Source organism: Ixodes scapularis, unplaced genomic scaffold (genome assembly GCF_016920785.2).
Source record: "Ixodes scapularis isolate PalLabHiFi unplaced genomic scaffold, ASM1692078v2 PGA_scaffold5__190_contigs__length_132052651, whole genome shotgun sequence".
Classification (NCBI taxonomy): Eukaryota; Metazoa; Arthropoda; class Arachnida; order Ixodida; family Ixodidae; genus Ixodes; species Ixodes scapularis.
In genome coordinates, this window is record NW_024609880.1 from 72,606,117 (window position 1) to 72,628,658 (window position 22,542).

The window sequence follows — 22,542 nt, forward strand, 5'->3', positions numbered from 1 at the left end:
CATGAGTCTCATGTAATTGGTTAACTATTCTTAACATCCTTAAAGTGAAGTTATTCAAGGTATTTGGACCAATTAATCAATCGCGCTTTTTGAAGATTGAAAGACAAATGAAATTTGGTTGTATGTTTGCCGTGTAACAATATGACGAAGTGCATAAGATCGGAAAGCGAGTTAATCAAATAATGGATTTTAGATCGCAGCTCTTAGGCGCCCGTTTCCGAGTTAAGCAATGTCGTCGTCGCCATCGGTGTAACCGCCCCGCTGAATTTAGCGAGAAATTGAATTGGTATGTATGTCACGTGACGTCAATTTTCCCGCTGAATCTAGCAGTGAAACTAATTTTGTTCATGTTTCCCAGCTAAATTGAGCGGGGAAACACGAACCGTTAGCTTACTAAAGCAAGACGCTACTTCGTCGTCCCGAATCCTTTTCCCTTCGAACGGCTGTGAAGCCGTTGCGCCCGGAGTACGTACCCTACGCAGCATCTTTCAAGAACCGTTTGCGCAGCACCGCAACCTCCCGTTCGCGAACGCTGCGATTCATCGTGTTTTGAAAGCGGGAAGATGTGCTGTCCGTGGTGTCTTTTATGTGTAACTCTTTCGTAAAAAATTTGAAATTTAAAAACGCGAACCTAACAGTGTACATATAATATTAAATGTATTGATAAAAATATATATACATATTTATTTATCTATTTATTTGCGGACATCGTGCGCAGAAAAATTGTCACGCTTATTTTTTCATTTAAAATTATAATGTGGGTTACACAGCGTAAAACATAGTATCTTCAAACTCGCATTGTTTTGGGTTACTTTCGAGCTGGACAGTTTCTTTGGAAGTTCAAAAGCAGGACTTCATAGAGCTGTATGGTCACTCGGTATTGACAGCAGGGTAGAGGCTATGCATGTTTTAAAACAATCGTGCCTCCGGTTAGGGTCACGTGACTGCAGTTTCGAAGCTGGTGATAAAGCAGAACACGGCACCTGCCTGCAGCCCAAGGCCACACATAGCATTCACTGCACTATCAACCTTGGGTACAAGTGACAAATCCGCTCGTTGTGGACGCGTTGATGCCCGATAAGATAAGCCTTTTGTGTGTGTTCACTCCCCGTTTTGGCCTTTCCTTCTCTCCCTTTCTCTCTCTCTCTCCCTAAGCTGAAAGCGGGGTAGAAGGTGCGTGGTCACGTGGTTTGACGAATGACGCATGAGATGTTGGTCATCTCGACCGTATCTAGTTTGGCGTGTGTTGGCCCTGCGTGGCTGGTGCAGATTTTTGCTTCTGCAAGCGATTTCTTCAAAAAAGCACAAGAATTTTTTGTGATGCGTTTAGTGTTCTGTTCTACAAATGACAGCTTGTCATACATCGAGTTTACAAATCCTTGTAACGCCGAATGGGAGCGCAGCTCTTGAGGAGGAGTAGGGAAGGCTACTGGGGGGGTCACGTCACCTGCGGGTAGTCACGTGACCCCGGGGGGGTCACGTGACCTCGGGAGGGGGAGGGGGTCACGTGACCTCGGAGGTGGGGGTCACGTGATCTCGGGGGGGGGGGGGGGGGGTCACGTGACCCCCCCCCCCGGTTACGCCGACGCCGACGCCGCTCAGGCTGGAAACGGGCCCCTAAGAGCTGCGCTCTAAAAAGCGGTTGAGTCACTCATAAACCATGCCGAAGTTCACGTGGAATGTGCAAATCATTTGCAGGCAATGATGGGGGCACGGCGCCCACAAAAAGCGATGCCGAAATCAAAACCGACTTCCGCGCTTTCTGCGGGGAGTAGCATTAGAGCTGAGAACAGCGCTCAATCTAAGCGCTTAATCTTGGCGAAGCGAGCGACAAGAAAACGAGCCGCCACGGCAGCCGCGTCATGGCGCTGATAGCACGCACCGGTCGATGGTCCGCCGTTCACCTTCATATCGCCTGCGGGTGTACCACACCAAGAGTACACGGTACCAACACCTTGACGACACACGCCCAAATCAGATCAATCTGCTTAATTCAAAAATAAAAGCAAACCGACAGACTTTGTTTTGGTTTTCCCCCACGCATAAAAAGTGGTGTTTTTCTTCTTTTCTCTTTTGCATTTTAGAGCGCAGCTCTTAGGGGCCCGTTTCCAGCCTGAGCGGCATCGGCGTAACCGGGGGGGTCACGTGACCTCGGGGGGGGGGGGGGTCACGTGACCTCGGGTGAGGGTCACGTGACCTAGGGGGTCACGCGACCCCCCCCCCCCCGAGGTCACGTGACCCCTCCCAGGTCACGTCCCCCCCGAGGCCACGTGACCCCCCCCCCCCGAGGTCACGTGACCCCTCCCCCGAGGTCACGTCACCCCCCCCCCCCCCCGAGGTCACCTGACCCCCAAGGTCACGTGACCCCCTCCCCAAGATCACGTGACCCCGCCGGGGTCACGTGACTACCCGCAGGTGACGTGACCCCCCTCAGTACCCTTCCCTACTCCTCCTCAAGAGCTGCGCTCCAATTCGGCGTTACAGGGATTTGTAAACGGCTTTTTTAAATTCGTGCCTCCGCTCTCCCCTCCGCGCCCTGGCGGATACGCTGTAGTCGTGTTTTTTATTGTCTAAAACCCTACATTCCTGCAATTATGATAAATGCACGAATTATAGAATTTTCTTTCCAAGTTAATTAACAAACTTATAATTTATTTTTTCACCAGAATAGTGTTTAGTACATAGCCGCCGCGGTAGTATCCACGCAATGTTCACTGTTGGAAAAGGGAGGGACTGGTGCATACTCATACACCTTTGCATACTGCTGCATACTCATAGACCTTTGCCAAATTACCCAAGCACCAAGGAGCATTTCCGACCATATTCACACGCGCTGCACGTGCTGGCATATGCAGACGTAGCTATTTTAAAGCGAGTCCAAAAAACAAAAGGCATCTTCCACGTGCGTTCGTGAACGCCGTGGAAGATTTGAATCCTTTTACGGCAAAGGCGAATGCGTGTAGCGCGTTGTCCTGAATTGCCAGCATTCTCGGTGCAGGGAAATTTATACTCTGTTTACCCTTCAGGCCAGTTCCCACAAGCAGTGGAACGCTGACGCAGAGCTGTTCCCATGACGTCAGCTACTTGTCGTCTGCCATGAGCAACAGTTTTGACGGTGCGATACGAATTCGGTGAACGCTGCCGTCAGCACGCGCTTAGCGCAAAGTCAGCGCTGCTCTCATAGCGATCCGCTGTATGTGTGAACAGGCCTTTAAGCTGAGAGAAGCTCCGACTTCAGAGCGAGCTTTCTGCCCTTGCTAACTAAAGTGCGAACGCGCAGACACGCTCAACCAGCCAGCGCAGCCTTCAGCGCAGCCAGCGGGCTCGCGCTGAAGGCAAAACTTCTGGTCTCAGCTTAAAGTCGGATTATAGCAGTAGGTCTATTAGGGACGTCTTAAAATCCGGACCTGTGAGACTTTCTTCAGACGCATATACTTTTGAGCCCAGCTCTTGGAAGGTGAAAGATGCCATCAAGATTTCTTTTCATTGTCCACTGCAAGCTCGTCGTGCTTTTCAACGCCTTCTATAAGAGTAAACTTACAGCCTTCGTGCTGCCGACCTAGACAATTTGTAATCACACCGGACGACATAAAGGCCCCTACGCACAGTTGCGTTTGAGAACGTTTGACTGTGATGGACTGCGGTACGACAAGAAACATGTGGGAACACCGTGTTTCTTGTCTTTCTATCTAAGCCTAGCGCACGCAGGTCATGGGGGTCGCTATGGCAGCGGCTTCCCGGATATGAGGCAAGGCTCATATCCGGAGGCACCGAAAAGGGCGAGGCGCCAGAGGCACCTCGCCCTTTTCGGCGAATGTGCCTCTGGCGCACCCTTGGGAATGATTGTGGACTCGGCCCATCTGCGGGATAAGCCACACCACCTATTCCCGGCGCGTCCACTTCCCGGAGGCTAGATAAAGCGCGATCCAAACCAACGCTTCTTTTTGCGCCTGTAGGTCGTGCGACTGCGGATGTAACGCATTTCCTGACGTTTTTTTCTGTTTCCGGGCGCGCTTTCTGAGTCAGAACCGTGCGCTTTGGTTTGGACGGGCCAGCTTCGGGCGAGCGCGCACGCGCGCAACAGACTGGCCGGCCAGGCCAGTCTGTCGCAGCCAGAAGGCGGCGAGAGAGAGAGAAAGATCGCGGTGTTATGTTGGAAGAGAATAAAAGTGGGGGGAGGAGAGGGCCAATTCTGGATGCGTACCGGGCTCTTTTGTCACTTGCTCTGATGGTACGTTTACACCTGAAAAGAAATCCGCTGCCGCGGGAGCGGATCCGCTCCCGGCGGCGGCGGCGACGAGCTGGTTGTGTTTACATCTATTTCCTTCGAGCAGTGGCGGCAGCGCCGGCTGAGGCAGCGGTTCCCGTAACGTCTCGTCAAATATGACGAGAAGGCGCGAGAGTTCCCGCCTCGGCTCTCTCTCTCCCGGGCGCTGCCGCTCCCGGAAGAACGCGTACTCGTGACGTAGGCAGCGTCGCGCTGCGCAAGAATGTCACATCCGGTCAGCGAAACGCCTCGTTCGGCGGCAGAAATAGATCCCGGACCTATTCGGCTCGCCGCCACGTTTTCCGCCCAGCGTTTCGCCCCAGCGGCAAAAGCTGGGCGGATCCGCTGGCGGATCCGCAAGTGTAAACGTACCATGAGAAGGCGGCGAAGAAACGCTGAGCCGGAACTAGCTTGCCCTCCATCGATTGGCCGGGACACAGGAGCGCCCTATACGTCACCGCGCGTTTTTGTGCGCGTTGAGAAAGAAGTTGAAATTATCCAACTTTTTTGTGCGCGCCCGGAAGGAGCGAAGAAGTGGCGCGACGTCACGAACATACGTCACATCCGCAGCCGCACGACCTACAGGCGCAAAAAGAAGCGTTGGTTTGGATCGCGCTTAAGCCAGCCACGAACGGTGGCCGGATCTCTCGGGGGGGAAGGCTCTGGCCTTGGAGCCTTTTTCTTATGGCGCTTCCCTTTTTTCACGAATCTGCCAAATACGGTAGCGTCGGCTCACTCCAGGTGAATCTGTCTAATACGACAGCGCCGACATTTTTTTCCGTTCTTTTCGTCTATTAGTTTGGCCGACGGGCACAGCGTGGTGGCAAGAAGCCAATAATCCACGCCACTCGACGGACCCACAGACACCCTGTGTTGAGACAAGAAGGGGCTTTAAGTACCCTTAAAGCCCCTTCTTGTCTCAAAAGTAGCGTAAGGTGCGTCGATGCAGGAGGCACGTGCAACGTGCAGCCCTTGGGAAGATCATGGCGGCACAGCGGAGCCCTGAGCTAGATTTCAGACGCTATGAATTTCCCAGAAGTGTCGCGCGGCAGGTGCCTCGAGCATTTCTACAACAATGAATGGCGCCACTTTTCCCACGATAGAGGGGCTTTAGGTGCCCCCAACGCCCTCTTTAGCGAAAATCCCTCGAACGAAAGCGAGTCCCCTGCACACATGTGCTTCGTTTGAAGCGGGATACAATTTAAAAAATAGCTGGGCACGCGACATAAGAAGCAGGGATGTCCGGGGTTTTCGCCGCCGCAACGCCAGTCAAACGCATTCAAACTCTCTCAAACGCAACTGTGCGTAGTGGCCTCAACGCTTCCATCTTGCTGTCCACCTGTCAACCACTGCGCAATGCCCAGGAAGGGGGAAGTTGAGTGGCAGTTCATGCCTCTCCCGGGACGCGTTATATCAACAGCCTACTCGTTACATGGGGAACTCGGGCTCAGCTACTGGCAACCTTCCGCTAACTAACGCTTGGAGCGCCTACAATCTCTTCCGCCTCTGCGCACAGAAAAGGTAAGACACTCTTTGAGAGCTCTGCGAGTAATTTGCCTCTTCTCTGACAAAAAAAAAAAAAAAAAATGCGTTGCATTTTTTTTTGTATTATGTAAGTTACGAATACCTTCTATTAGGTCTCATTTATAAAAAAAAAAATATTACAAATGCGCTGTATTTGGTTTTGAATATTAATGTCCCATTTACCAAAAAATATCTCGGTACACATTCTTCATGAAAGCATGAGCATGTATCGTAGCTGGTTAATCTTTTAGTGAAACGTTGTTTTTTTTTTTCCCCCAAGACGGAGCTGACCGCCGAATTCAGAAACCTCACTCAAACTACACTCAAACTGAAGGGCCCCTCCACTTCCTCGAGGAAGGCGCGAGGGCCGGCGCTGGCCAATCGCGACGGCGGATCCGTCCTCGCGATTGGACAGCGCCGGCCCTCGCGATTGGACAGCGCCGGCCCTCGCGCTTCCTTGAGGAAGTGGAGGGGCCCTTCAGTTTGAGTGTAGTTTGAGTGAGGTGTCTGAATTCGGCGGTAAATATCTCTTAAATCATTCGGGACGTACGATTATGTTAAGTACCATGAGAGTGCTTCGGCGAGCTGAGACCAAGAATTCACTTGTACTCCTGTAACACAATATTCTTTTGCCGTAATGCATCCAGGAGAATGGACTTCGTATAATCTTGGAACTTCTAAGATGAAAAGATGTTTTTGTTCTAAATGCCAGAATCGAGTGGAAGGACGTAAACATTCAATGTAATAATACGATCACTTCTTCGGTGAATCGGCCTTTCCAACCCTTTATAAAAGATGTCAGTGGTTGTTAAACAAATTTCTAAAAAATAGGAGGCCTAAAAAAGGAGGAGGTGATCCGATATGCGTATGGTGAACATAGAGCGCGTTTATTGAAGAGGCGGTAAACGTGAAATAATAAAGTTATGCTTATTCTACAATTTTATTTAATTTTACGTAGGAGCCAAACCACCCAATAAACGTTTCCTTCCATCTATACACTGCCGGGGTTTATTACTCCGTATTTCTTCTCTTCATCCATACGCACGTTTTCGCCGGTTCTGTTTGATGCAACATTATTCCGTGCCTGAAACCTCTCACGTCCTTTTCTATTCTCTGTTTTTATGGCATCATAAGTTCTACAGTTCTAATTGTTGCAGTGAATATTGCTGCAACTGAAGCTCCGGTGCCTGCCTTGAATCATGAAGGTCCTTGCTGTCTCGCTTGCCTTTTTGCTGATCGCTGGTAGGTAATGGTTTCTCAAACATAATTGATGCTAAAAAAAGAGAAGTGAAGAAAATTTGGATGCCTATGACGATGACTTCGTCATCCAATTATTTTTCTATCGAAGGTCTGATCAGCACATCGCTGGCTGAAAAGGACAAAGGAGGAGAAAAAGAGCTCGTTGGAGTCCGTAAGTATAGTTATTAAAATAAAAAGGGGGAAAACAACTTTGCGAGTGAGATTATGTGGGTGATGTTTTTAATACGAGTCTGTTGAAAGAACCTAGTTCTTTCGTCCTAACTTAGTTAAACGCAATTTATAACTTGTAACGATATTCACCCCCGTGACGGTATTTCGGTGCCGACAGATTAAGAAATGAAATAAATTAATATTTAAATTATGATTTAAATATTTTTTTTAATTTATTGACTTCCCTCATGATTATTACACAAGGGAGACACATGTTACAGTTACAATAAAAATAAACAACGGAACCAACGGGTCTTCACAGGACCCTGACATTAGGTGAGAGCAAGTTTTTTAATAGATTTGTTGCAAAGAATTTCTGCGCCGACTTTTCAAACGACACGAGAGAATCAAAAGCGATTCAGGAAACAATTAATCTTCTTTGATTTACAGGTCGCAGTGGCCGCTTCTTCCCACTCCGGCATGATACCGGCCACCATCACAGTAAGAGGCCCCCGCGAGGGGACTGTAGATGCTATGGATATGCAAGAAAGTACTGCTGGTGTGACTAGACTTGGGTTGCATATCGAAGAAGATTAAGTCAAATAACAAAGTGAAAAAAAAATGCTTCCGTAGTATTTTTAATACGATAAGTGCGCTGAGCTCGACGGATCTGACATCCATTCGATGTGCACGAAGAAGACAGCTGAATTCACGTTGCACAGCCCAAGCAAGAAAGTTGTTATTTTGCGGGTCATGTGCGGGTCATAAATAAACTATGGAGTTAATATTTGTCGGTCTTTTTACCACTTGTGAGGCTCAAACCTTTATGCAAGCGTATGCATGTCTTCGTCGCTCTGGCATGAACACATGGAAACTGAGACCTTGATGTGAATATACTATTATACTATTCGCAGAGGGAAGTTTGGCTATTGCCGTTTGGTGGAATTTTTTCACAGACCTGCGTGAAGATGCTTCAACTTTCTCTGCTGGCTCAAGCACGTGCAATGAAAAGCTTCTATGCACTATGAAAGTCAAGACACAACCGTCTAGGTAGCACATGCACTGCCCATAGAGATGAAAACAGAGGCGCCCCTAGCGAGCTTCTCACCGCGAATGATCGCTGTCAATGCGAAGTTGGCAGGCCGTATTTCTTTCTACGGCCGGACCTCCGACACGCGCCCCTTTTGTTTCGCCATGCTTTGGGTGTTCGAGGCTGAAGGGACGCCGAAGATATATCGAAGGTGGGAAGTTCGTGCTGGAGGCGAGGCGACTGAGACTCTTCCCAGGCTCTCGAACCTAGGAATTAATTACAGTGCATGAAATAATAAAATGGGCAAGCCCTCCCCGTATATATCCTGAAACCTAGTTTACAAAATACGTTTTACAATATATATACTGGCGACGCAACTAAGCGAAAAGCAATATATATTCAAAATGCCGGGAACGTTTTACGACCAACCCCTTCAGTCTACCCTTCAGACTCAGAAACAATGAGCGGCAATTATAACGCTTGCTTTCGTGAACAATTTTTTTTTTTTTTCACTCAGCACCTTGATGCGGGCGAATAATTATACAGCAAAGAATAACCTTCGTACTCACATCGGATGTGGCCTAAAATGTTTTGTACCGAAGTGAACATTTTTGACATAGCTCGGGGTTTGAGGTATATTCTTGCCAAGATGCCGGTCAATAAAATTTGCAAATAAGGATCACCCTTGTTTGTTTTTTTTGTGTGTTGTTGTTAAATAGACCAAAATAGTACTTCATACTCTGCTCGACATTAAAGCTACTTAATCGGCCACTTTCTGACGATCTTCGTGCGTAATCGGCATGGTTCGCCACGCGCCTCTATGTACTTCGTTTTCATCCCACCCACAGACACATTCAATTTAATTCATATTTATTGACTCCAGTTTGAAAAAGGAGACAAGGAAAAAAGCTACATTGCGTAGCTTGACAGGTCCCTGCCCCCTAAACAGACTTGAACAAATTAGTGGGCCCTTGCAAAGAAAAAAATACAGACAGAGCATGTTACAGCTTTTGATATCCATGAAGAGTACAGAACTTCTAAAATATTATTAGTTGTTAAAAAACTAGAATTGTCTAATTTTGTTTTTTGACATATTTTTATGTGAATATTTTTAATGAGTTTATTAATGGTAGATGGTACAGCATACTGGAGCGTCTGAAATCCGTAATTGGTCCTGGATGCTGCACTGTCCAGTGCTCTGGACTACGCGTACGGTAAAACGAAGGGTTTCTAACCAGCGAAGCTAAGTGAAGGAATGATTTATTATTACAAAAAATACTATCTTAATATTTCTGGATTAATATCTGTGTATATAAGTCAAAAACACGCGTTACCTTAAATTTGATAATAAAATATCGGCATGTCTATTATATGGTTCATTGGCTACAAAACGTTAGGTATTTTTTTCTGTGCGATGTAAAATCTGTCTAGGTTATTTTTGTCATATTGCCCCATACAAGCTGGCAGTACTTTAAATGTGAAGCAAACAATGTGTTTTTTAACAAAGTCTTGACCCCTTCTGGTAAACAAAAACGATGTTTAAAAATAAAACTTGTTATTTGTGATAATCTAGACATAACATGTTCTATGTGTTCGTTCCAACGCATGTATTGGTTAAAAAACACCCCTGGTATTTTTACCGTTGGAACAACTTGAATGGTCGATGTATCTAACTTAGCACAGATAACTTTTAGGGCGAAATAGAACTGCTTTCATTTTATTGCGATTGATTTTTAACGAATTTACCAGTGCCCACGAACCAAGCACCATTGAGGAAACTATTCACTTCAGATGAAATAATATTTATGCCCGTTCCTTGAAAAAATATATGCTCGTATCGTCCGCATACGTTATTATATGGGCATCATGTGAAGTATTTATGATGTCTTTAATGTATAGGTTGAATAATATAGGTCCCAACACACTTCCTCGTGGCACTCCTGCCTGTAGTTATTTTAGATCAGAGAAATGGCCATTGATGCGAATGCTCTGAAAGCGAAAACTGAAACAACTTCCTATTAACGTCGCCGCATTTTCACGAATGCCATAATTGTAAAGTTTACTCATTAGTGCGCCATGATTTAACCGATCAAAAGCTTTCGAAAATTCGATAAAAATTCCTACCGTTAAATTTTTATTTTCAAAAATGTTCATAATTATTTATTTTACTTTCAACAGCGCAAGTTCAGTCGATCGCCCGTTTCTGTATCCAAATTGAGAATCTGTAACAACTGAAATTTTTTCAGAAACTAGTTTAATCGAAATTGTATCAGTTTTTCTAAACCCTTTGAAAACATCGGAAGTACAGAAACCAATCTATGATTTGATAAGTCATTGATATCTCCCGGTTTATAAAGTATTGCCACATTTTCTTTTTGCATATTTTTAGGAAAAATAATACCCTGTGATAATGATTGATTAAACAAATGAGTTAAAATAGGTGAAACTTGCGCAATCACACATTTAACGAGTTTTATTTTGATGCCATCAATATCGCAACTTTTGCTATTGCTAATGCTACAAAACACAGAGTTGACCTCAAGAACATCCGTAGGATAAAAGAAGATACTTCCATTTATAAATCTGGATACATATACCATTGCTTCATTCACACTACTGCGGTCATTATTGACTAAGTTAATAAAATATTATTAAATTTGTTGGCTAGTTCAACTCCTACGAGCTCTTGTCCGTTCATTTTTAATGTTTCAGTCCTAAATGTGAATTTAGTGTCGTCCATGTACAGGCAGTGGTACTTAAGTTGCTGAACACGTTAAAGTAATAGGTAGATTTAGCTCGCCTAATGAAGTTGGTTACCTCATTACGACATTTCTTAAAAACGTTGTAGTATTTCTGGATTTTTTGTACGAACAAATTGGATAAAATGTCTATTTCTCCTGTTTATTATTTTTTAGAATTTCGGCCGTCACCCAGGGTTTGCGAGAGCCCTTTGCGGCCCGATGTGTCTTATATTCAAAATTGTTCTTGTAAATGGTGGTGAAGATCATGATAAAGCAGTTATATCCCTCATCAACAGAGGCCATAGAGTATACCGCATCCCAGTTCGCACGTTCGATTTGATACTTAAATCTTTCTAAGGCGGTAAATGACACGTTTTGAAATGTTAATAAAGGAGAATCATTTAGGCTTACCTTGGGCGAATTCCGATGTGCAAAAATTTAAACCGGTAAATGATCACTGATTGAACAAACCGCAACACCACTTTGTAACAGTGAGACATCAACAGTTGTAAGAAACAGATGTATAAGTGTGCTGGAGTTTGAAGTCACACGAGTAGCGAAATTTATAGTATTAGCAAATCCAAAACACTTAACATACTAAACTCGTTTCTTTTTATTTTGAATCGCTTAAGATATCAATCTTGAAATATCCTCCCAAAATTCTTCTCGGGCCGTGGTCTCCTACGAAACAAAGAAGGGACTCAATAAATGTTGCAAACTAAGCAATATTACCACCTGGTGGGCGGCGAAGAACTGAAAACAAAACGTCGCCATGTTTCAAAGTCAATATCTTGTAGTCTTCATTGTTCAGAGAAAACTGTTCGATGAGTTGGCACTCGATACTGTTTTTTTTGCTTTGCTTCATCACATAAAAGGAGCAACATACTTCTATATGTTTGAGAAGTTGAATATGCGTCAGGAACATATATTTGATTTAAATCAGCTTCAATATAAAACATTGTTTAAGGTTCTCCCAAATCACTTATAGACGTGCCTATTGAGGATAAAAACACCGGAAAAGATTTGGCAAAGCATATTTCAGATAATTTGGGGGCGCATTTACTTGTGATGTATATCTTTAGGGTGAACGACCCTTTATTTATATTTTCAAGTCATCAAGCAGTAATAATATTTGTTTTATTTTCAACAATAAATTTGACTGTACGAAGTTCATATAACCACTTGAGACCGACACGAGAGGATGATACCCTTGAACACACCATCTGTTGAGTTTGGGGAACGTACATTTTTTTTGTTCGCTGTTCGGCAGTTGAAACACCGGGTCGCGGGCTACGGAAAAAAGGACTGTGCTCATATTATAGATCTGAAGGTAAATAGACGAAATGTGCAGAAAGAGAGATAATAAATGGTGTCTTTTAAATATTCCCATACAGGACGCCTTACTGCAAAAATAAATGTATAGAGATGCAGGTTTTAAACGTTAACGACGGAACTCCGTCTGGTTGGGTCAAAAATTTTAGAAATCCAGACCTTCACCAACCAAGTCCTAAACATCTAGGACTTCGACGTTTTTATAGGTCGACAGTCACTTAACCATCGTCGTACTATGGGTGATAAGAAATTTTTGCAACTCGGCTATAACCAAAAGTCTGAGAGTGATATCTCTATAACCGTTTATTAGCTCATTTCTCTAGCCAAACATGTTCGTAATAATAAGAGTTCCGGTTCCGTTTTTGGTCTGCACCAGTCAGTTATACATGGCATCCTCCCCCGATTTCAAGCTTGAGTACAGGAACGTGATAAAGGTTTTGTGCAAAGAAAGAAGTTCAGCAAAGGAAATGCACAGTAGAATGGTGAATGTGTAGGGCGATAAATGCCCTTCAACTCGTTCATTCAACGAGTTTAAGCGCGGTCGTGTGGACGTGCAACACGACTCTAGGTCAGGGCGGCCCAGCACTTCGAACGATTTGAATCATTCAGCCCGAGCTGAGAGCCTCATCAGGAAGAATCGCCGAATTCAGGTGTCCGAAGTTGCTTTAGAATTGAACATTTCATATGGCAGTGCTTTCACAGTCAGTCTTGACGTTTTCGGTATGTCAAAGTCTCGGCACGATGGGTGCCACGAAACCTTTTTACGCAGGATTGACAGCACCGCTTGCATCCGTCAAGGGACGTTTTTGAGCATCTATGAAAGCGACCCAGGAGATGTTCTTGCCCGCTTTGTGACTGGGGATGAGACGTGGCTTTACCAGTGGGACACCGAAAACAAACAATAGTCTATGCAATGGAGGCATTTGAGGTCCCCCCTTCCGAAAAATTCAAGACGCTACGCCCGGGGAAGAAAGTGATGGCGACAGTTTTTGGGTCGCAAAAGGGATCCTACTAATTGATTATCTAAAAAACAGCAGGAAATAACAGGCGAATACTATGGCAACGTTCTCCGCAAACTGCGTGAGGGAATCGTGGAAAAACGACGAGGATTGGTGACAAGAGGAGTGCTCCTCCTGCATGACAACGCCCCCGTTCACGAGTCTCGCGTTGCCCAGGCTGTCATTCGGGAGTGTGCATTCGAAGAGCTTGACCATCCACCCTTGTCCTGATCTGGCCCCTAGTGCCGCTTATTTCCCCGAATCTGCAAAAAAAAAAAAAAACATCTAAAAGGAACAAGGTTCGATTACTTGAGTTAACTGCGAACTTCCTAAGAGCGCACCTCAGAACAATTTTCACATAATGACGGCTGCGCGGATGTTCTTGTGAATTCCGGCTTTAAAGACATTGACGCATTATAGAGAAATTAAATGGAACAAATGTTTTATTATAAATTTAATTATATTCTTAAAAAAATCATGAAAATGGTCAAAATTGGCTTCTCTAGATGCTAACAGACAAAGTATTTCGTTGGATGTATCCTAAATTTTAGGGGGTCATCCCACAACCAAGATGACCCCCAACAAGCGCGAAACTGTGCCATAATTCAACCGGAAACAGGTTAGGAATCGGAATGCCAGACTGATCGAAAATCAGGCCCCATGTTGCGGCGTCAGCTTATGCGGGCTTCTCAACTCGGATTCCCTCAGACCCTGTCCCGGATGAACATGACACGGCAATACCTAGATCTCGGCAAAAGGGTTTATTCACTCACTTATTGCCTGGGAGGTGTCGGGATCGGTGAACGATCATCAACGAGGCCAGGGGGAAGTCCGCTGCCACTGCAGCCGCTCCAAGTCCATGCGGTGGTCGTGCACACCGCGTCATGGGGACGTCGTCGTCCAGGATCGCCGTCCGGTGCCTTTGTCGAGTCCGCCCCTCGACGTAGCGCCCGCACTGCCCCGCACCAGCGTCCGTCTCCCCGCCGATTCCAGCGCCAGCGCCTTCCTCTCCTGTCACCGCTGCTCGCTCCTTCGTGTCCACCCTTCGAGAGAGACGCCGTCCAAGAGAGCCGCCATCCGAGAGAGACTCCTCTTTGTCCCGCGTCTCCTTTCCAAACCTTCGCCCCTTTGTTCTGGGAAGCCAGTCCCGTGATGTCAGTTGGTGGCTAAGGGGAGCGGCGTAGCCGGATCTTGTGGTACGCGAGGACATCGCCGATCCCCCGAGGCATGACGCATCTCAGAGTCCAAATGGCTGGAATCTGGGGCCCGGAGGGTCAGCGCATAGAAGCTCCACAGCCTCTTGCGACGACTTACGACCGGATGCGCTGCTGCGAAGCGGGTCGTAAGCTGTCGCAAGAGGCTTAAAAAACACTCTTGTCGCAGTGGGACGTAGTCAAACGCAAGTGTGTGAATATGCACTTAGAGGCATGGTAAAAAAATCTGGGCCAACGATATAACTAAAAAAACAACAAAAACAACCGGGGACGTACTTGGGTTGCCTGAATCCTTACTTACTTATTAAAAAAGCAAGTATTTTATCAGACGAATTCCGCGAGAAATCCCTCAAGAAGAACCGTCACGTATGTTTGCCCTTAAAGGGGCGGTGCAATGATTTTAACACTGAACGAATGTGCAGCTTGTATTTTTTATATTGTTTACTTCGGCATAAGTAAGAGAAAAAGTGCCACCATACCCTAAAATACCTCTATTTCGCTGCGTAATCGTAAAATAAAAAACACTTTTTTTCCCAACCTGCGGCCACATGGTGGCCGCAAATGGAACCTGTGGTGTGACGTCATTCGGAGTGGTTTTTGGAAGTGATAGTGTTAGGCAAATGAAGCTTGATTTAAGGTTAAGTTTTAAAAAATCTTGTTGTTTAGGTATGCAGAAACGCTTCAAAAGCCTAATATTGCCGCTAAAAGGGTATGAATTATTTGTGGCGCCATCTACCGCAAGTCAACCAAACCTGCCGTCGCCGTCCTCCGTCGACGCCCGAGGCGCCTACGGCGGCTACACGAGCAACCCGGACGTTTTGTCTTTCCCTCGCTCGACGGAGTGCGTTGGTCGTGGTCCGTAGTATCGTGGTATCGTTATTGTGCCTGGTGTCTCGACCTCGACTTCGACTGCCCGCCGCGTCGCAAGCATCCTGCGCCTGCGCTCGACGTCGCTCAGGCCGTCCGCCCGCGGCCCGCCCATACCGCCATGTTGGTCGGGAATCGGCGGGAGAGCGGGAGATTTTTGCGAGCCTGGCGAGCCGGCGAGCGCTGGGGAAACGGAAGCCAGAAGAACCCAACCGGAAACCAACGCCACTCCGAGTGACGTCACAGGCGAAGCTGGTGCCGCTTCAATGTTGAGTTGAGGGGTGCCAGAGATACCAATTTCTTTTATTTTTTTAATGAAAACTAGGGCAAGCAGGAAAGAATAGTTTTCGGTCCTTCGTTTTATATGTGGCCGGGATCAATTCCCGCAATTAATTAGCCAAAGTCCGCAAATTGTTGCACCGCCCCTTTAAATTTAGAGGGAAAATTATTCGCAAGTGTCAGCGATGGTGGTACCGCGGTGTGAGAATCTCGTTTCCTAGCTCCTGGGTGATCGGCTTCACCATAAAGGTGCTTGCCTACACCTTACTGACGTGAAAAAATAAAGTAAGGCTCTAATACTGCTCGTATAAAGCAAAACTAGAATTACTTGCGCGTCGCAGACCCTGCCTCATACTGCTGTTCTACAAAGGTCATCCAGATGACAGCTATTTTGATAGCCGCTAGCGCACCCCCTATAGGTCGTGAAAGTTGCGAATTGCCACGTGACGTCTTTCACGCTACATTTAGCGGGAAATTGATGTCCCGTTGCCACGTCAAGTTACTACAGGTCACGTGACGTCAATTAACCCTTCTAAATTTAGCGGGCAAATTGACGTGACGCGACTGGAGGTGACCTCAAGTCACGATACGTCAAGTTCCCTACTATATTTGGCTGGTAAAAGTGACGTTACGTGACCACGTCACGTGACTTCACTGATCTCTATGTCTATTTGCTGAATCGCGTTTGACCAGTTCCGCCTAGGGACGGGAATGCGGCCACGGTCGGCCATCTTTTTGGTAGAGTTATATGTCTAGCCATAATAAGGGGGAGGGGGGTAATATGGCGGACAGCGCTATGCCGGCAGGCTGCCATAAAATAGCCGTGGATCTACTAGAATGTACCGTTGGTGATATTTCGTGCTTGATTGGAGTTGTTCGACGAAGCAGATTCTTGAAACCCGGCGTAAACGGTAGCCTCATCTTTGAGGACCTGGCGAAAGCTCTACGAAAGCGCAGCACCGGAGGAAAGCAGCGCAGCTCGCATCGAAAGCAGACGTCGTATAGGTCTGCTTTCGATTGTTCTTTTGATGCGACTTTCGATGCGTGCTGTGCTGCTTTTCCCCGGTGCTGCGATTTCGTGAAACTTTCACCGCGTCCTCAGAGATCGAGCTACCCTCTATGCCGGGTTTCAAATATATATCGTCAAACAAATTCAATCAAGAAAGAAATATAACCCACGGCTATTTTTGCCATAACGCTGTCTGCTGTGGGTGGATGACGTTATTGCACAATCTATATCGCAGTCTATGCAGATTAGTTCACATGTATGTGTGTAGACGACATGAGTCCCTCTCATGGCTATGTTAGCCAGTGAGATAGGAAGCCATTGCAGCTTGCATTCTTGACTTGGTATGTCATGCTGACGAGGTTAATGTATACACTGAACTCCATATCACCTCGCGACTTGCATTTCTTTTCAATATTAAGGAGCATTGTATAGGTATAGTCGGTTGCAAGCTAAGAAAAAACCGGAAATGCCTCTCAGAGGAAAATGTAATCCTACGCCGAGAAACGCCAGCCAATCGTTTTCTTGACGTCACGATTCTGTGGACCAATCGCGATCCTTTTGAAAAAAAAAAGCTCAACATGGCTGCTGGCCTTAGCAACGCGACGCTAGTTTCTCGTGACAATTATTCTGCTTTTTTGCACCGTGTTTTACGTGCCCGAGGTTACGCCACGAAATCTTAGTGGTATCGGCTTGCGTTTGCAGCAGTTTTTGCGCGACAACGTGAGAATCCAGTGACGCTATCGCCAACGAAAATTTCGAAGCGGGCGCGAGGCTTAGCACTGCCGAGAGGTGAGAAGCTACGCCGGACGTCGTCTGCTTCGTTGGATTGTGCTTCTTGAAGAACCGCTTTGGTGTCGCCGGTAAGGCTGCACCAGGCTGTTTCGTCCAAGAAGAATCAGGGGAATCGCTTTCCGATGTCACCTCAGTGGGATCCATGACGGAAGACAAGGAGAGCGGGGCGCGGTGGTGGTGTCGATGACATGGGAGGGTGCCGATTTGTCAAAACCTGAAAAGTATAATTATTCTTGTTTTCTATTCATCCAACAAAATAAAGGCACACATTTCGTGCGCAAAGCCCACAAAACTAAGTAAATCACTAAATATTTATTATTTGCAGGAACTATAAGTGCTTCGCTTTCCCCAACGGCATTCCCTCAATCGAAGGCGCTGGAGGACGGTATGTTAGACAGTATCTTGGACAGAAAATGAATTGGGAAGACGGTACATTGGACATGACTTTCTTTCTTTACTAAACAGCTATTTCCTTGACAAAAACGTATTCTAACTTATTTAAATGTCCTGAATGAATTAAATAAATAATGTAGTAGTTTAAGACACGTTTCCTGGGGGAAGAAAAAGCAACGTTGCTAGCGAACTACTTTCTCGACGGCGGAGGCACTTCAGATGGGCGCAATGCGCTTGTGGATGGAGCTAAAAGATTGTTCTTAGGTTGCATCCGAGTATAGTTTTGTAGGCCTGATGTGAATATGCACCACTGTTCAGAGAACTCCTGGCCACCTCACGAGCAGGTCATTAATAACGGACAAGTTGACTAGGTGTGCTTTGACGTTCATAGCATGCTTCTGAGTACAGAGGCGGTTTATTGTGCTGGAAATTGAAATGTAACATGCAAAAATCTGCCTCCAGCTGTGGCCGAGTGGTGTGAACTTCGTCTTTTTCTCCTTTAGTACCAGGTTCTAACACCTGGAACTAATGTTTTCTAATTTTTTTTGTAGCAACAGATAATTGCACTAATAGCCTTTCCATGTAAATTTTAAATTAGGAATAGGTGCCCTGAAAGCCAGCAGAAAGGATATTTGAAACGCTACTACCACATTCATCAAGTATACAAGTTGTGAAGTTATTTGTTTGCAATAAAAATCCATAAGAAAGTGAACATTAGGGAATAAAAAAAAACTTGTATTTGATACCACATGTGCTGAAAGAAAAGACCCGGACCACTTGGCTTCGACTGCAGGCAGATTTTCATATTTAAAAAGTCTATTAAGTGATGGTTTAAGAAATGCTGATGGTTGTGCATTACAAGCCTCTAATAGATGGTGTGCTAAATTACCCTAGCATCAAGGTGCATGCAGTGATTCTGTGTACATGCGTAGCATGTGCTCGCGTCTGCAGCAGTAATTTTTTTAAGCCAAAAATCTAAATGGAATAGAATGTTGCATGCGTGTTCGTTGTTGCTTTTTTTGTTGTTATTTACTTGGAATCTTTCCTACACGCAAGGCGAGCACGTGCAGTGCGTGTAACTACACAACTACACTCGCCGTATGCCTGCGGGAGCATGGGAAATTGTCGTCTATTACGGCCTTGCAGCCTGTGGTATAGCGCATTAGCCAATAAGAATGCCAAAGGTCCAAACGGGAACATGAATAAGCCACACCCAGCATTTTTTAATCTGTCAGAAACTTTACATAATATATTAATTAATCTATTTAACCTTAAGATCTTTACTGTCCACTGCAAGAATTATCAAAAAATAAATGTGTCTCTATAATCATTATAATTCAACGTTTAGAAAAGTTATGTGACACCAGACTTAGTTTAGTTTTGGTTGCTCTACAGCAGTGCCACTTTTGACATAGCAACCCGTAGTAGCAACTCATTGTAAGTAGTTGCAGTTTCACACTCGCTGCAAATGTGTAATCACCCTTTGGAAGTGAAAACATGACTAGTGGAAACTGTTAATTGTGATTTAGTGATTGTACAAAGAACACCATAGCTTCCCGTGAAAATTCTCAAGGACAAAAGCAATATATTGGGAGTGCTACTACTAAATATTTGGTTTAGATTTCTTTTTATCGAATGACACAAATTGTGTAACCATTCTAAAAGGCAACTGCAGGTTTGCAGCTTTAAGCTGCAAGACTTCTTCAATTTTGCTCACACTCCTGTCCACCTAGAGTTCAGACGGCATGCACTGCTCTCCCGCCTCTCCATAAATATCTGGCATATCATAGCCTGTGAGTGTTTCACCTTGTTTCTTTTTACTTTTCCAGGTGGACTACTTTGCCCGAAAGGGGGGGTGGCAAGTACCGACAGGACACGCGGAGCACGCTGGCTTTTATTGTCAAAAATGACGTTGCAGGCCAGTGTAGCTGGAGGGGATCGGGATGTCAGAAGCAAGCCTTCCACGACCTGAAACATATTAAGGAACTGCTTTTGGGTATGTTCTCCTAATTTCTCGTTCAGCAATTTATAGTAAATCTAGAAATTTTGTCAAAATGCATTGATCGCAGCATTTAATAACCTGCTTGTTCACAAATCATATGAATGTGTTGAGGTTAATGGGAGGACGTTGATTAGTGGTTAGAAATGAAGTGATATGGTTTTTGCTTGCTTGTCACCTGGGAAGGTGATTGCTCACTGCTTGACTGCTCAGCTATACTTGAGCTCGAGTTGCACCACTGGCAGGTACATATTTTAATTACAGTAAATCATTTGCTAGACAAAAGGGGCACTACATCATTATAAGAACGGCTGGTCAAGCTTTATGGTTTCATATTTTGCTTATGCAGATAACAGTGCGAGCCATTATGTTTCGCATGGGGAACGCATCAGGCGCCATACTGTACATTTCAACAAATTGTGCATGCCTTGCAATTTTTTTAGAATTTCAGAAAATAGTTTATTTTAGTGGTTTTTAACTGTTTGCTTCTTGGGAATCACGGCATTCAGAGCGAAATAAATGGCTGGGAATCCAAGACTAATGCTTACTTTTGCCACCTAGGAATTCAATGCTCATACCGGGACCTTCCGTTTGTTTGGTATTCACTGTGATGTTTTTATAAATTTATTTTTGGTGGTAGGTGCTCCAAATTTGCAAAATTTCAAGAAAGAAATTCAAGAGATCAGAATAAATGGGAGTGCAAGCGGCTTCTAGTACTCGTACCAAGTGACCTTTCAAACATTCTATGGTCATTGAGCAGGTTGAAAGTAAACATTGTAATTTACAGAATCAAATAAAATATGTTTAATGACTTTCGGGGTATCTTGATGATATTCGGGGTATCTTGAGCTCACAGAGGATTTAATGATGTGCATTATATATCAAACTCAAGGAGGCAATTAAAGGTTTTCCCTATGCTTTTCTATATATATTATAATTTTCATGTGTGTGCTATAACTGTAGTTTTATTTTTATTACCGGTTTATGGAAACATAGCCTTTTTGGGGAGTGAAAATTAGGCTATGATAAAATTTCGGTGAAACTTAGGCGAGAAAAGTTTGAAAGGAAAACACAGAAATTGAGGGGGGTTTGGGAAACTATACCCTTTTCTACCCTTCGCAGTAGAAAAGAAAGTCAAACCAAGATTTGTTTTGCTATGCTGGGTTCCTAAAGGTGCATTCACACCGGCGATGTAAGCAGTTGCGCAATGCGACTAGGTCGCATCGCAAAAAGAAATTAGATGGTCACAGTGGCGAGTGCGATGAACAAGTCCAACGTTTTCATTGACGAATCGCTTCTCGAAAACTCTCGCTCCAAATGCCGTTGATTGGCTCAGCCGCTCCAGGAATAGATTGCATTACAAAAAGTCGGGTCAGCAAGCGACTGCTCAAATCGCGTCGCTTTTTTCCTGCAGTGGTCGCTTTTGCGATGAAAGTTATCGCGCCACTAGATTGCATCGCTGGTGTGAACACGCCTTAAGTAATGCAAAATTGTCAAGAAAGAAGTAGTTGTGCTCTAAAACACAATAAATCTATGCAAGTTTGAAGTGCTTTGCACATGGAAGGTCACGACGGAATGTCAGAAAAGATTCTTTCAACAATAGGATGGTACCACTACAGAATATTGCACAAAATGTTTAAATCCAGAATGGCCTCTGGTCCTTCTAGTCTGCAAAGCACTTGATCGAAAAGCATGCAAAATGTCAGAATCCAGAGCATTCGGATACTCGCGACTGAATCTCTATGTGCAACTCCCTCCACTCATCCTTGCACCACCGCAACTTGGTTGCTTCACGAGGCATATGATCAAAGCGCGACATATTTAGATTTTGTCACTATTAGCTTTATAGTGACTTTCGATGCTCAAGTGGGGATATGGCATTCAACACGTCAGTGTGTTATGAATGTATGTGAATAAATGAGGTATATCTATAAACTGCTTGTTTTTTTTGTTTTTGTTTTGTTTCAGCTACATCTAAAGCGAAGTTCGAAGAGACGACCGAGACCACAGTGGATGACATCACGAAAAAGTGGCTGTCGTCTTTCGTGGACAGGGAGGGTGGGCGCACCAAAAGGCGCCATCCGGATTCCGAACAAGTTTAAGCGCAGCTAGGGCTGAGGAACGGCAAAAGGTTTTAATAAAAGTGAACTATGACATTCTGTTTTGTGTTTCCCCTTGTTCCATAGCTCACAAAATTGCACCTAATAATTTATGCATTACACTTATCGTATTACTATTATCTGCGCACTGCACAGTGCCCGGTCAGCGTGGTCACAGGCCAGTGGCCATTGCCCAGTCACAGGCGAGTAGCCATTGCCCAGTCACAGGTCATCGGCCGGTGCCCAATCACAGGTCAGCAGCCGGTGCCCAATCACAGGTCAGCGGCCGGTGCCCGGTCACAGGTCCATGGCCGGTGCCTGGTCACAGGTCAGCGGCCGGTGCCTGGTCACAGGTTATCGGCCGGTGCCCAATCACAGGTCAGCGGCCGGTGCCCTCTCACAGGTCAGTGGCCAGTGCCCGGTCAAAGGTCAGTGGCCAGTGCCCAGTGACAGGTCAGCGGCCAATGAGAAGAAACTGCTCGACTGGTCGATGGCTGGCCAAATGTCATTGGCCAGCCTCCAGTAGCCGGTGACTGCTAGTCACTGGCCAAGGACCATAACCAACGATGGGCCAAGCATTTTGGCCTG